Source organism: Pseudorca crassidens, chromosome 5 (assembly GCF_039906515.1).
Source record: "Pseudorca crassidens isolate mPseCra1 chromosome 5, mPseCra1.hap1, whole genome shotgun sequence".
Taxonomy (NCBI): domain Eukaryota; kingdom Metazoa; phylum Chordata; class Mammalia; order Artiodactyla; family Delphinidae; genus Pseudorca; species Pseudorca crassidens.
This window is the reverse complement of record NC_090300.1, coordinates 146,134,368-146,147,722: the sequence shown is the minus strand read 5'-3', so window position 1 is coordinate 146,147,722 and position 13,355 is coordinate 146,134,368. Positions and strand designations below refer to the sequence as shown.

The 13,355-nt window shown below is 49.5% G+C and overlaps 1 protein-coding gene across 1 annotated transcript in view; it reads right to left on the bottom strand.

Moving 5' to 3' along the window:
- SLC37A1 (solute carrier family 37 member 1) overlaps positions 1–12,187 on the bottom strand; it is an 81,656-nt gene extending 69,469 nt beyond the window's left edge. Inside the window, exons 1-3 of the mRNA XM_067739564.1 lie at positions 12,059–12,187; positions 9,779–9,897; positions 6,755–6,818 (exon numbers count right to left, since the gene is read on the bottom strand). The gene's annotated coding sequence lies outside the window, so the exon portion shown is untranslated. The remainder of the gene's footprint in view (positions 1–6,754; positions 6,819–9,778; positions 9,898–12,058) is intronic.
- Between the last annotated feature and the right edge of the window lie 1,168 nt (positions 12,188–13,355).

The window sequence follows — 13,355 nt, the reverse complement described above, 5'->3', positions numbered from 1 at the left end:
ATGTTGACATTTCTTGTGTGAATCAATAAATGAATTTCCAACCCAGTTGAACTTTTCATATCCAGCTTTTCGAACTTATGACACAGCGTGGGGACCGGTGGAGGTGTGCCCTCAGGCTGCCGCTGCCACAGCCCATGGCCAGGGTTCCAGAGAGATGAGTCCAGGGTGCCCAGACCTGGGGCTGCCCGCTCAGCACACCTGCCTGGCCGGGCCTCTGCTTTAACTCGAGACTTCGACGCTTGCTTTGAATTTATTTTGATTTTTATTTCAGAACAAGAGGAACAGACCAAATGAGAGGCACATTCACTCTTATCCGACAGATGTGTCTTGGGTGCCTACCAGGGCCAGAGCGTGCCAGGCGCTGAGGCCTCAGTCAACTGGGGCCTTGCCTTTGCAGAATCCACAGAGCAAGAGGCTTGCGGCAAGAGTGGAAGGGACTTGGGTTCATATCCTGGGGCAGCCATAACTAAAGACCTCAGACTGGGGGGCTTAAGACAATGGACGTTTATGGTCTCACAGGTCTGGAGGCCACAGGTCTAGATCAAGATGCTGGCGGGGCCGTGCTCCTTCTGAAGCCTCCAGGGGAGAATGGGCTTCGTGCCCTTCTCTCAGCTTGCGGCGTCGCTGGCAATCCTGGGTGTTTCTTAGCTTGTAGGTGCATCGCTCTAATAGGCCTCTGTCGTCACCTGGCCTGTCTGTGTTCACACCATCTCTCCGTGTGTCTGTGTCTCTGTGTCCCCCTCCTCTTGTAAGGACACCAGTCATGTTGGATTTAGGCTGTACCCTACTCCGGGAGGACTTCAACGGAACTGACTGTATCCGCAATGATCCTATTCCCAAGTAAGGTCATGTTCAGAGCTTCAGGGAGGGACGTGAGTTTGTGGGGTGGGGCAGGGCGGGGCCGGAGGGGGACATTATTTAACCCACTACGAGGCTAAATAAGTCTGAGCAGGTGGTGGAGAAGGCACTCCCAGGCCAGAGGCAGCAGGAAGTTGGCACCCGAGGCCTGAAGAGGCCAGGGAAGTGAGCCATTACTGGAACCCAGGGCGCTGAGGCTATAGAGGGACCCCCTGGACCAGGGCGGCACTTTGGTAGAGAAGCGGCAGCGGGGAAGAAGCAGGGAGTCCGCAGCCCCACTTCCCCTCCTGCCCTCCAACTGCCCTGATCTAGTAGGGGGGCGGAGGCCGGGGGAGCCCCCCTGACGCAGTTCAGCCCAGGACAGATGTGGTCCTTCCCCGCCAAGAGCTCCCAGCTAGTGGAGAGGTCAGACGACAGGTCACCAGCGATCATCACAGCACTGTGTCACACAGTGCAGTAGGGGACATGGGGTGCAAAAGAGGGTCACCTGACCCAGACTTGATGGTCACAGGAGGTGACATCTCAGCAGCATACAAGGAGTTGGCCAAGCGCTCGGGGAAGAGAAGGGACATGGTCTGTGCAGAGGGGGCACAGCGTGGACACGAGCCCGCAGGCTGGTATGGGGAGCGGGACGGAGCAGGGAAAGGGAGGGGGGAGGCTGAGGACCCTGGCAGCAATCCAGCCCGAGGATGGTTGTCTGGGAGCACAGACTTAAGGAAGGCCCAAGAGGTTAGAGAAAGCAGAAGACGGAGCTGGGATGACACCCAGCTGTCTGGCTTGGGCAGCGAGCTGGATGGCGGCATCTTCGTGGAGCGAGGTGACAGACGAAGGACAGGCAGACTTGAAGGGCAGGGTGCGGGCAAGGAATTAATTTATACTTGTTGAGTGTTTGGTTCCCGTGGGCTGTTAACTGGGGTTGGATGTGTGAGTCTGGAGTCTCTGGAAGAATCCTAGGTGGGTGAGAGAGGCCTGGTACAGACAGCAGGGGAGGAGAAAGCTTGCCCGGGGCCCAGAGACTAGGGCTGAGCCCCCAGGGGTGCCAGTATCTAAGGGCCAGGCAGGGAGGAGGGCCTGGAAGCTGTGGATGGAGCAGAGGGAAAAGCCAGAGAGTGTGATGTCCAGGAAGCCCCAGCAAGTCAGTGTTTGCTGATGGGGAGGGAGCCGGTGTGGAGCTGGAGGCTGCAAGGAAGTCATTGTCTACTGGCCTCACCCTGGAGGTCGTGAAGCTTCCTGGGTGGGGGGTGGCAGAGGCCTGGGTGGGGGTGAGGAAGGAGAGCAGAAAACCATTTCAGGAAGGTTGGCTGCGCTGGGGAGAAGTGAAGGGCCCAAAGCTGGAGAAGGACTCGGGGAGGAAGGACATTTCTTAAACGCAAGGACATTTTCTTCCTTCCTTCCTTCTTTCCTTCCTTCCTTCCTTCCTTCCTCCCTTCCTCCCTCCCTCCCTCCCTCCCTCCTTTCCTTCCTTCCTTTCTTTCCTTTCTTTGTTTTAATATTTCTTTCTTTAGGCTGTGCCGGGTCTTAGTTGCAGCGTGCATGGGGGATCTAGTTCTCCCTCCAGGGATCGAACCCGGGCCCCCTGCATTGGGAGTGCGGAGTCTTACCCACTGGACCACCAGGGAAGTGCATGGGCATTTTCAAGCGTAGACAGAAGTCGAGAGAACGTTAGAACGAAGCTCCAGGTATCTCCTGCCTGGCTTCATCAATGATCAATGTGCCACCGATTTTGTTTCCTCTGTCTTGACCCACTTCCTCTCCCAGGATATTTTGCAGAAAATCCCAGACGTTATATTTCACCTGTAAAGTTTCAGTGTGTATCTCTAAAAGATACAGTTTTCAACATAATCACTCTACCGTCATGAGGGCTCCCCAAGCAAGAATAATTCCGTAATAGCATCAAATCCCCAGCCCGTGTTCTCACTCCCCTGAGTGCCCTATAGATGGTCTCACTCTGTCAGTGTATGTTCGGATGGGGACCCAAACAGTCCACACATGTATTGTCTGATGTGTCTCCTAGATCTCTCCATCTGGAGATTCCCCTGCATCTTTGTCCTAAGCAGTTTCTTGCTGTTGTCACGGAGGCCAGGCCGTTCTTCCTGCAGAGTCTCCTACGCTTTGCACTGTGCTGACCCCATCGTTGTGACAGGGTCGAACATATTCTTTATGTACTTCCTGTACTACCTGAAATTGGCAAGGAGCTCCCGAGGCGTGATCAGATTCGGGACGATTCAAGCCAGTGAGGCACCTGGTATCTGGTCATCTTCTGCCGTACTTAGACGTTCCTTGCCTAAGTTCATTAATTCATTAGAAGTAGAATTCATAGTTGTGAAATGGACATCATAATTTCATTGTTTCCTTTTTATTTGCTAACCTACTTCTATAAAGAGAAACTTCCCCTCATCAGTTACTTAGTTAACTCTGAAGCACGGTTTATATAGGAGAGGCAGGATACACGTGGAATTCCTTTATTTGCCACTTGTCAAAATAATGAGTTGACTTTCTACTATTCTTCAAAAGTTAGCTGTGAGATTTCCTTTGTTCTGCTTTTTTATTCTCCGCATGAGTGGCCTGAGCCACAGTTGCTGTATTTGCATCCATTCCAGTTACTCTCCTTGTTGAATCGCATTGGCCAGTGAGTCCTTCTGACGTGACCCGGGTACCTTTGATAGTGTCCTTGCTTTCTAGGGTGACAAGATGTCCTCACAAGCTCATCCCATGCACCTCCTGCCCCAGACCTGGAAATTAGCCCCTTCTCACGGGAGGCCCAGGTCCCAGAGCAGCCAGAAGGGAGGGTGGGTGTCCACACGTCCAGGAAAGGGAGCTGCGTGCTTGAATGACACGTCCCTTCAGAGGCGGAAAGACAAGGAATCCAGAACATGTGAGGAGGAATGAGCCTCGGGTTGGAGAAGAGACGATGGAAAAAGGGGGGAGAGCCGTCACTTTGCCGGTGGGCAGGTACGAGGGGAGGGTTCCTCCCTCTGTCCCCTTTGTCGCAGAAGGGAGTCAGTTGTGAAAGTGAAGAGGGAGGTGTTTTGGGGAAATGGAGAGGGTTCCGGGGAACCATTGGGAACCCTGGGGAGGGGACAGCAGGTGTGGGCCGGAGACAAGACGGAAGGTCATGAGACAATGAACTTCTCTCAGCGCCCATCTGAGAGGTGGTGGAAGCGTGTCCGTGAGCCCCAGCGGCGCTGGGAGAGGACAGACAGGTGGACAGCTCCACTTGGAAGTGTCGGCTTTTGCGGCCCCCAACTCTCAGGGAAGACTCACTCCTGTTCCCTGGTCTTAAGAAAGAGGCAACTCTGCCACCTGCTGGAGGGTTGGGTCATCCATGGTAGAGAGGCACTAGGAATGCAAACCTACTATGCGCAAACAAGCTCTGTGCTAGTGCTGGGCATTGCAAGGAGAAATCAGACTGGGAAAAAGGACCTTCTGCCCAGAAGCTCTGTCTCTGCAGGAAAACCACGAGGCGTGTGCATCCAGGGGGGAGCAGACATCGCCTGGGGAGGGCGGAAGCGGGCCGATGGCTCCCTGTAGGGAGCTTTGAGGATACTGGGCTTCAGAGCTCGTGAAAATGCCTCCAGCTTAGAAAGCAGAAAAGCATGAAATATTATTAGAGAGATAAGGAAACGGAACGCGTTTCCTGACCGTGAAGGAGTTTCATTTTATCTCCACTGATCAAAAAGCAAGGATTTTAGCAGTATGGGGCGCTCAACCGGTGAGCCGGGGAGATTTTTGGTTCCATTGCTAATGTTGTTGGTAAAGAACCGAATGAAGAGCCTCCCACTAGAAGCACATCTTGTATTCCAGGCAGACAAGAGTCCACACACCAAGGAGCCATAGCCTGACCGAGAATGGAGGAGCAGGTCTGCTGGGTCCCCAGGGGCCCAGAGAGGAGACGGCCAGGCCTCCGGCTGCCTCGGGCTGCAGATCTCTTGATTCGACCCTAGTTGACTCACGTATTCTGTGAGTCACCCCTTCTGTCCCCACCCAAGGCTCTCCTCCTGGATGGGAAAATCTCAGGCAGCAGCCTTAACAGCACTTAGAACTATCCTCGGGGACGTCAGAGAGCTAGATCTCGTCTGCAGAGCAAGAGGTCTAAGCTGGGCAGTAAAGTCGCGGTGTACTCATCGTCTTTGGAAACGTGGAGAAAAGGCTAAGAGTGGGAAGCGGTTGCCTCTGGGCTGTGAGAAGAGGCACAAAAAGGACAAAGCCGTGTATTTTCAAACAGAATAAAAATAAACGTCAATGTTAAAAAAAAATAAAACATAGAACGACGTGCTTAGCCTAGGCAGCGGCTTGTTAGCGGTAGGATTTTAGACCCCGTGATACCCGAGTTGGGACGCATTTGGGGGAGAGGAGCCTTGTGAGTCCTACGATAACACCTAACACTTGAGACAACTGCCATTTGCGAGGGCGGTCCTGGGCGAACTGCTCGTGTAAGACAGGTGGGCAAAGGTCCCTGCTTCCAGGACCCTGGCAGTTTTTCCGAGTTGAGAGCTTTCTTGCTTTTCTTCTGTATTGGGGTGAGGGGAGTGGTCGCTGGAGGATGCCCGAGAGCCTTGGGCGTAGCTGGACCCTGACTCCAGCGGGGTTGCTAGAGAGGCTTGCACCGGATGCAGGGACTGTTGCTTCCATCGGCCAAGTGTTCCTGGCAGCGGAGCTCCCCTCTGGAGCTCACATGTTGCCCGAGCCCATGCGCTGTAAGTTCCTCCTAGTTTTAAACCTATAAGGTCATAGCAGGTCGGGGAAAGGGAAATAGGAAACCGGTCCATCAACTAGGGAGTCACCCCTCAGCTGAGCTAGTGCAGATAAATAGGATAACCAAGTTGGAATATTTTTATACGGTCTTCAGCAAGGCTTAGTACTTTTCAGCCTAGGTGTGGTTTGGTAAAATACGTGTTATAAACCAAGGGACTGTACTTTAAAGGTCCCTCTGGGCCTGTACATACAGACAAGCAGGTACGCCAGAGCCACGGAGGAGAGGCCAGCACCCAGAGCTGAGAAAGGACCCCTCAGGGGGTCATCCCAGAGCAGGGGGGAATGAGGTACCCAGAAAAGACACCTGAAACGGTATTTTCTTAGTAACACAATGGAGTACAATTTCCTTAGGTAACGCCCCCTACATCCTTCAAACTTGTATTAAACATTCCCATTCATTCTTTTATCAAATCTTGATTGAGTCAAGATAATTTTGGTATATCCTTAAGGTGACATACTTTTCAGTCTTTTAAACACTTTTGAAGAAGTTTGGACATGTCACCCCATAATGGTAAGTGATAAATAAAACGACTTCAATTAAGCACACACATTATATGTACCCATTCAAAAAGCCCGGGAGGACGCGCACCACATGCCAGCAGGGGCACCTCTCTCTGGGAGGTGGGGTTAGTGGTCCTCTTTACTTTCTTCTTTGTACTTTACTGTATTTCCCCAATTTGCCAAGAGCGTTTAGTAATTTTTAATAATCCGAGCCTAGGCTCTGCGCTAGACTGCAGGGGTCAAGGCCCTGGGACCCTTAGGGAGGCTGACCCCGAAACACAAGTCACAACTATGCAAGGAGGGCAACAGGCACAGCCAGAGGGATGGTCAGCGGGGCCTGAAGCAGCCGGCAAAGGCGTCCCCAGGAGGTGACATCTGGGTAAAGTTGAAGAACTATTCCCCAGGTAGAGAAACAAGACCCAGGTAGGTCTTGCATTTCAGAAAGAGAGCACGACATACACGGATCTCTGAGGGTGTCCTGGAGACATGTGATCTAAATAGTTAACAACAGCTAATGGAGATGGAGAACGAGCCTTAGGGAAAAGTGCTTATCTTCACAAATAATCAAGGAAGTACAAAGTAAAGGCACCAGGAGACGCTGTTTTGCCCAGCAAATTAGCAAAGAAGAGAAAGGACTTACAGCAGACCAGGCAGCAGCAGGAATCGGTCACTCTGCTGGAGGGAGCAGGCCCAGGCCGGCCGTTCTAAAAGGCAATGTGGTAGTAGGTATTTAGTCTTAAGGTTCCTTCCCACCGGCCCAGTAACTCTTCATTCTCTATAACCAAATTCTACAGAGTCGGATTTGAGGTGTGGACAGAGATCTCTGCACTCAGATGTCCGTGGTGATTCTCTTTATTTCTTCATTCATTTCTTTATCTGGGGAAGTAGGTTCCCGGGTATTTGTGTGTGACTTTGCTACATCACTGACACATATGAACATGTATTCTTCTGTTTGCATCAAATATTGTACAATCAGTGAATTAAAAATGTGAGTTCAACTTACACATTACGTTTCTCCAGCATCTGCCGTTTCCAGAGCATTCTCATCCTCACCGTCTTATTTGGTCCTTACGACCTCCTGAAGGTTGGGTAGGGTGAGCCCGACTCTGGGAAGAGCGGCCTGCAGCCTCCCCACCTGCTCCTTGCTCAGAGAGACTGCTCCATCCTTAGGCCTAGAAGGTGCAGCCCCTCGTACCATGGGCTCTCCCACCACCTCTACCACTGGCCAGAGCAAGGTGACAGGTAATATCAAACACAGAAGCAACCTTCCTATCCACTAGTCGGAAAGGACATCCATTCTAGGTTGAGGCACTAACATGTAGCCATCAGATATCATAGTTTTGGTAATTTTTTAAATAGCATGGATTAATGTCAAACTTGCCCCAAATGGGTCTGTACTTTTTCTTCCCTCATTTCCTCATAACCCCTAGTATATGACCAGCGACCCAGCACACACTAAGCCATAGTTATTTAACTGACATACTGAGAGAGCCCCTGGAAAATGGAATCTGATTTAAGGAGAATAAAAGAAACAAGATAGAAGAAAAAAAGGATGAGAAATTGATATACTTTACCTTTTTTTTCTTTCCCAAGTGTTGCATAAAGTACAACTCTGTTACACAATGCTACTTAACACCACGATCACAAGCTTCTTTGATTGAGGGCTTGCTATGTGCCGGGCACTGCCATGGGGCTGGGGGGAGCACAGGGGAGCACACTCTGTGCCCTCAAGTTGCTGCCTAACATAGACTCGAGCTGGCCCAACTTCTGATGTCTCCTGGCTCCACCCTGCCTGACTGCATGAACCCGTCCGCCCACTGCTGCTGCTGAATTACTGAATAATCCCACTACCTGGATGGAAAAGAATTTACTTCCTTTCTGGACTATAGCATTCTCAATATCCTTCCATGAAACCGCATACCTCACGTAGGTGTGTAGGGGTGTGTGTATCTGTTTATTTCCTCCTTGTCAGTTGTCACTTTTATAAGAGACATAACATCAAACAGTTAAAAGAGTTCCTTTTACGTAAGAATCTACTCGTCAATATCTTTCTAGAAGCTTCGGTCTCTTCCCATCCTCATGTGTATCAGTGCTAATGGATATAAGCATTAAACATAATCTGTTTTTCACAGACTAACTTCTGATTGTCACGATTACCTGGTTGAACCATCTTTGGCAGTCTGATCCTCTCCGGGAAGACACAATTGAAAATGACCAAGACAACCTGACGTCAGAACTTCCCCAAAGACCCATGGATAGACAGAACGTGCTTGGTTACTATGTGAGTAACCACAGTGTAATTATTAACAATAATAGCTAACATTTACTAAGTGCGGAGTAACGATAATACAATGATTAGTAATAGCTAATATTTACTAGGTGTTTTATTGTGTGCTAGGCCCGTGCTAAGCTCATTATAAACATCTTATTTGGACCTCACAACAGCCCTAAAAGGGCAGTGAACTATTACCTCCGTGTTACAGATGGGTAAATTGGCTTCAGAAAGAAGCAAACAGAGCTAGGATTTCAAACCTGGGTCTGACTCCTACCCACTAAATGCCATAAAAACTCCATTTTAAAAAAGAAGTTACAAGGCCTGTGTTTTTATATCTACCTATAGATATACCTAAAAGTGTATGTTTATAATTGTGCGTATATACATATACACATAAAATAGTTCCATTCTCAAGAACACAAGTGTTTTAATAAACAACCACACGTTTCCACACCGAAGATGGGCCTGAATTCCTTTTGTTGAAAGTCCCTGCTTTTTATCTGAGCAGTTTGTAAACAAACACAGAAACAACCCTGTTCGCACTTTGCCGACCCCCCTCTGCCTTGTCCTCCACGGTCCAGAAGGGACAGGCTCAGGGCCTCAGCCAGTCGCCATGGCAACTGCCAGGCAGCCCCGACCCAGCTCGGAGGTGGGTCAGAAAGCTGTGGAACACGGGAAGCGGACCCCCAGGAGGCCTCCAAGTCACCTTCCTCCCCCGGGGCGGTCCCACCGTAGGAGCCGAAGCCACTATCCCCAGCCCCTCTGGGCAGAACCACGGATCGGGTGTCCTTCACCCCTTCTTTTGGCGGAGATGGGAGAAGTAGAGAGAGGAGGGTCTCATTTATATTTAAGAAAAGCAAGAAGATAATTTCTGCCTGGGGGAATGGAGCTGGGAGGAACCGTGGTCCTTCACCTCCGCGGCTCACCTGAAGCCCTGCCGCCTCGCCCCTCCCTTCTCCACGGAGGGCTCATCTGCGCACGCTCCCTGCGGTGGGGGGGGGAGGGGGAGGGGAGGGGGGGAGGGGGAGGGGAGGGGGAGGGGAGAGGATGGGAACCCCCTCCTGGGGGGTGATGGGAAGGGCCGGCTGGGGGAGTAGGGGAAGTGCCTCCCTGTCAAGGTTGAGAAGTAGGAATTCCTCCTTTTTCCAGTGAAGAAACTCCTCCTAGTGAGGCCTCACCTTTTTGTCTCCGGGAAAGGAGGATGAGCTATGCCACAGTTTCGCAGGCCTTCGGATTTTGAAATCGCTGCTTCTGTGATCACCAAGTACTTGCGTGTCACGTGGGGCTTAAGGGTCAGGGAGTTTGGGGCTGCCCGGCATCAGGCTGGCCGAATGAGGTCTTTCTGGACTACGCAGGTCTCATAGGGAGAGGGTAGGTGGGGCTTCCTACCTGCCGTGAGCGGGGAGCAGCCTCTTTCTGGAAGGAGTTTCTGGGCTCTGTGCTGCAGGAGGCTGGGAGGCCGGTCCTGATGTTTACCTGATCTTGCCTTATTTGGACGATTGTTAAACCTGCAGGGTAATGAAATTACTATAGATTGACTGAAAGATTTGGTGGGTGGGGAGGATGACTAATTTGCATAAGCCGTAAATCCAGTTGTAAATTTTAGGATCTAATAATTCAATGGCTAGGCACCCAGCTGCTTATGATGTGATCCAGGGCAGGGTGTGCTTAAACCACTTTCTGAGTCTTTTAATCGAAGGCTCTTTGAGCCAGTGGTTCTCTGCTTGGTAGATGGTTAAAGTCACTCCCAGAAGAGCATAGTTATGCCTTTAAATCAGAGATCTGGGGGGGCAGTAGAGTGTAGTGATTTACAGCAATAGCTTGGGTCAGATGGTATGGTTTGAATCCCACTGGCTGTGTGCTTTTGAGCAATGTCTTTACCTCTCTGTTGCTCCGTTTCCTTAGCTGTACAATGGAGAAACGACAGTGAGGATTTGTTAAGATAATTCATATATAAAACTCTTCAAACACTGCCAGCACAGAGTCAGAACTTAGCAAACATTACTCACTGGCATTTTTAGAGAAAATTTGAAAATTGAATTCCTGACATTTATTTTTATATGCAAAAAAGCTAACATCTGGTTGCATATTCTTGATTGTATTACCATTCCAGATCTCTAATATTTAAAATATTTTGAGGTATTATTATAAAAAGACACACCCCACTGTAGTAAATGTGGCAACTGACAAGTATAAAGAAGAAAACCATAGTCATCGGTCCTTCTAAAGTCCCCACTTTTTCCCACAAGAAAAACTGTTAATTTGGGGTGTTTACAATCTTTTTCTCTTTGCAACTAACAAACAATATAATTGTAGGGTCTTGTGTGTTAATTTGCCTGTACATTGTTTCTTTTTTCGGTAAGTGATGGATTTGGGCCTGAGATGCGGTTGAGATTGCAACCTTCCATTATGCTGTTGTTTCAGAGGGAAACGTTGGCATGCTGTGTGTCTTCTGGAAGATCTGTTGATTATTCAGCCATTCACCTCATGGATTTGGCCTTTGTGTTTCCTCAGGCACTGCTACCCTCCCCCATCTCGCCATCCCCCAGCAACATCACACGACACACCTGGGAGGGGGGTGGGTGGGTGCGAGGAGAACTTTCTATTAACGATATGTGATTTCTTTGTTAGATCTTCATTGATGGCATTATATAGCTATCATAATAAATAACGATACATTAATAAGGTACCATTTTTGATCCCCAGGGCAGCTCTTCGAGTTTGGAAGGGTTTATTCCCCTCAGTTTACAGAATAGGAAACTGAGGCTCAGGGCAGGTGAGTTGCCTGAGGTCACCAAAGCGAATAGGCCATGGGAACCCAGAATTTGACATTGGGCATTCTGGCTCTAGGGGAGTAATATTTCCACTAAATGATAATGACTTTAAGACCTGTTTTCCCTCCATTTAGATCAATTTTTTAAAATACTTAAATATTAGATTTAAATAAACAAAAAGTTGGGGTTATTGTTGAAGGTATTAAATCTCAAAAGCAGCTAAGAGCACCATACAATATTTAGATTTAAGATGAAACACAGTTATTTGTATAATTTGCAAAAACACGTTAAAATTGGATATACAAATGTACGATGGCCAAACCATATATAGAAATAGAACTCTGACCCACAAGTTGCAGCGACAAAGCCCAGGAAACCAACCCACTATCTACAGTAGCCATCGCAAGAAGCCAGCCTACTGTAGGCCAGACTGGCAGGAAGTCAGTCGCTAGCTCTACTAGCTGATCTAGCAACAAACAATAACCCCTTTAACAATGGGCTCCAAATGGCCTGGACTTGATTATAACTGAGAGGCACCCTAATTTTTGCCCCCCCCTTCCCCCTTAGGACCAACCAGAGAAAGCTGAATTTTTACTGTAACCAAACTCACGGGCTGTCTCGGTTCTCGTGAGCCCTCTGGCAGCTTTCCCACACCCACAGCCTGCAGTCAGGGCACCAACCCCCTTCCTTTTTCCCACCATAAAGCTTTCCCACTCCTCTGCCTGCCTTTGAGTCTCTGCCGAAATGCAAGTGATGGTGGCTGAGTCCCTTGCTATAGCAAGCCGCGAATAAATAGTCTTTGCTTGTTCTCATTGGGTGGTCTTTGTTTACTTCCACACACAAAACAGAGATTCTTTTAAGTAAAAGTGATAAAGGAGAAACATTTCCATCTCACCAGGGGATCTAAAGGCCCACATGGACTGGATTTCCGTGGCTTGGTTGAGCATCCACTGTGTGCAAAACATGAGGTGCTGAGGGGGAAACGAAGGTGAGGGCGGCATGGCTCCTGATACCCAGATGACCGTCACATGAGACAGAACTTGTCTTGTGTGTTTGATGAAGATGGCTAAAGGTACGATGGGAATTAAGAGAGACACAGTGAGCACAGCTAACTTGAAGGATCAATAGAAACTGGAGGAAGGTGTCCAACATTTAGAGCAAAAAGTTAAAAATACAGAGAAATATGGTTATTATATACTAATAAAAACTCACTACTTAAAATTAAATTTTGCATGTTGTCACACTCAGACCTTTAAAATATATAGGTAGATGGATGGATGATAGCCAGATAGATGATACAGAGCTGAAGTCCTTTCCTCTTTCTCTAAGCCCTATTCCCCTCTTCCTCCACGAGGGCACCCTTATCATGAATTTGGAGCTTTTTCTGGAAGTGGTCTCTTATCCAGTCTTTGATGAATGGCTATGACTTTTGATAGGCAGGGCTGGGGGAAGGGAGACTTTCCAGGGAGGGTCTGGCACGGGCAGAGGCATAGAAGTGGGGAAGTGAAGGATGTACTGGGGCAAGTGCCTGTGGTTTTCTTTTGTCTGAAGCATCTAAACCAGTATAGGAAGGGGATGGTGGGCTGTGAGGCTGAGAGGATGACTTAGGGCTTGAACATGGAGGGACTGAACGCCAGTGGATAAGGCTGGTCTGCATTTGGGCTTCGGAGTAGAGGAGGAACGTGATGTGGTGAAGAGTACCAAAGGCTGGAGCTAGAGAGGCTGAATTAGAGACCACTGCTAGAACTTACAGGCTGGGATCAGGGCTGGTGACAGACGAGTTGGAAAGGAGATCATGAGGGGCCCTGGGCAGGCCGAGGGTCAGATGACCGGAGGGAAGCTAGGAGGAGGGGCCCATTAACGAGTGGGAGTGAGTGTCCATGTGCAGGTGTATGTGTGCGCGTGTGAGTGACTGTCTAGGCGTGTGTGAGGGAGCGAGCTCCATATGGGAACCCCAGGGGGCTGGACTCACACCTAGGGTGGAGGAGAGACGTCAAACCCTGACGGGCATCAGGGTAGATTGCATCTGCTGGTAGGTCGGAGCTGACTCCTTGAGTCAGGAGGAGATGTTTACAAACACGAGAAAAGATCTCGAAGAACACATCTCTGTGGACCGCCAACACCGAAGGATCAGAAGAGAGCTCAGAAAGGTGAAGAGGGCCTGCCGAGGGATCCGAGGAACCAGTGGCCGG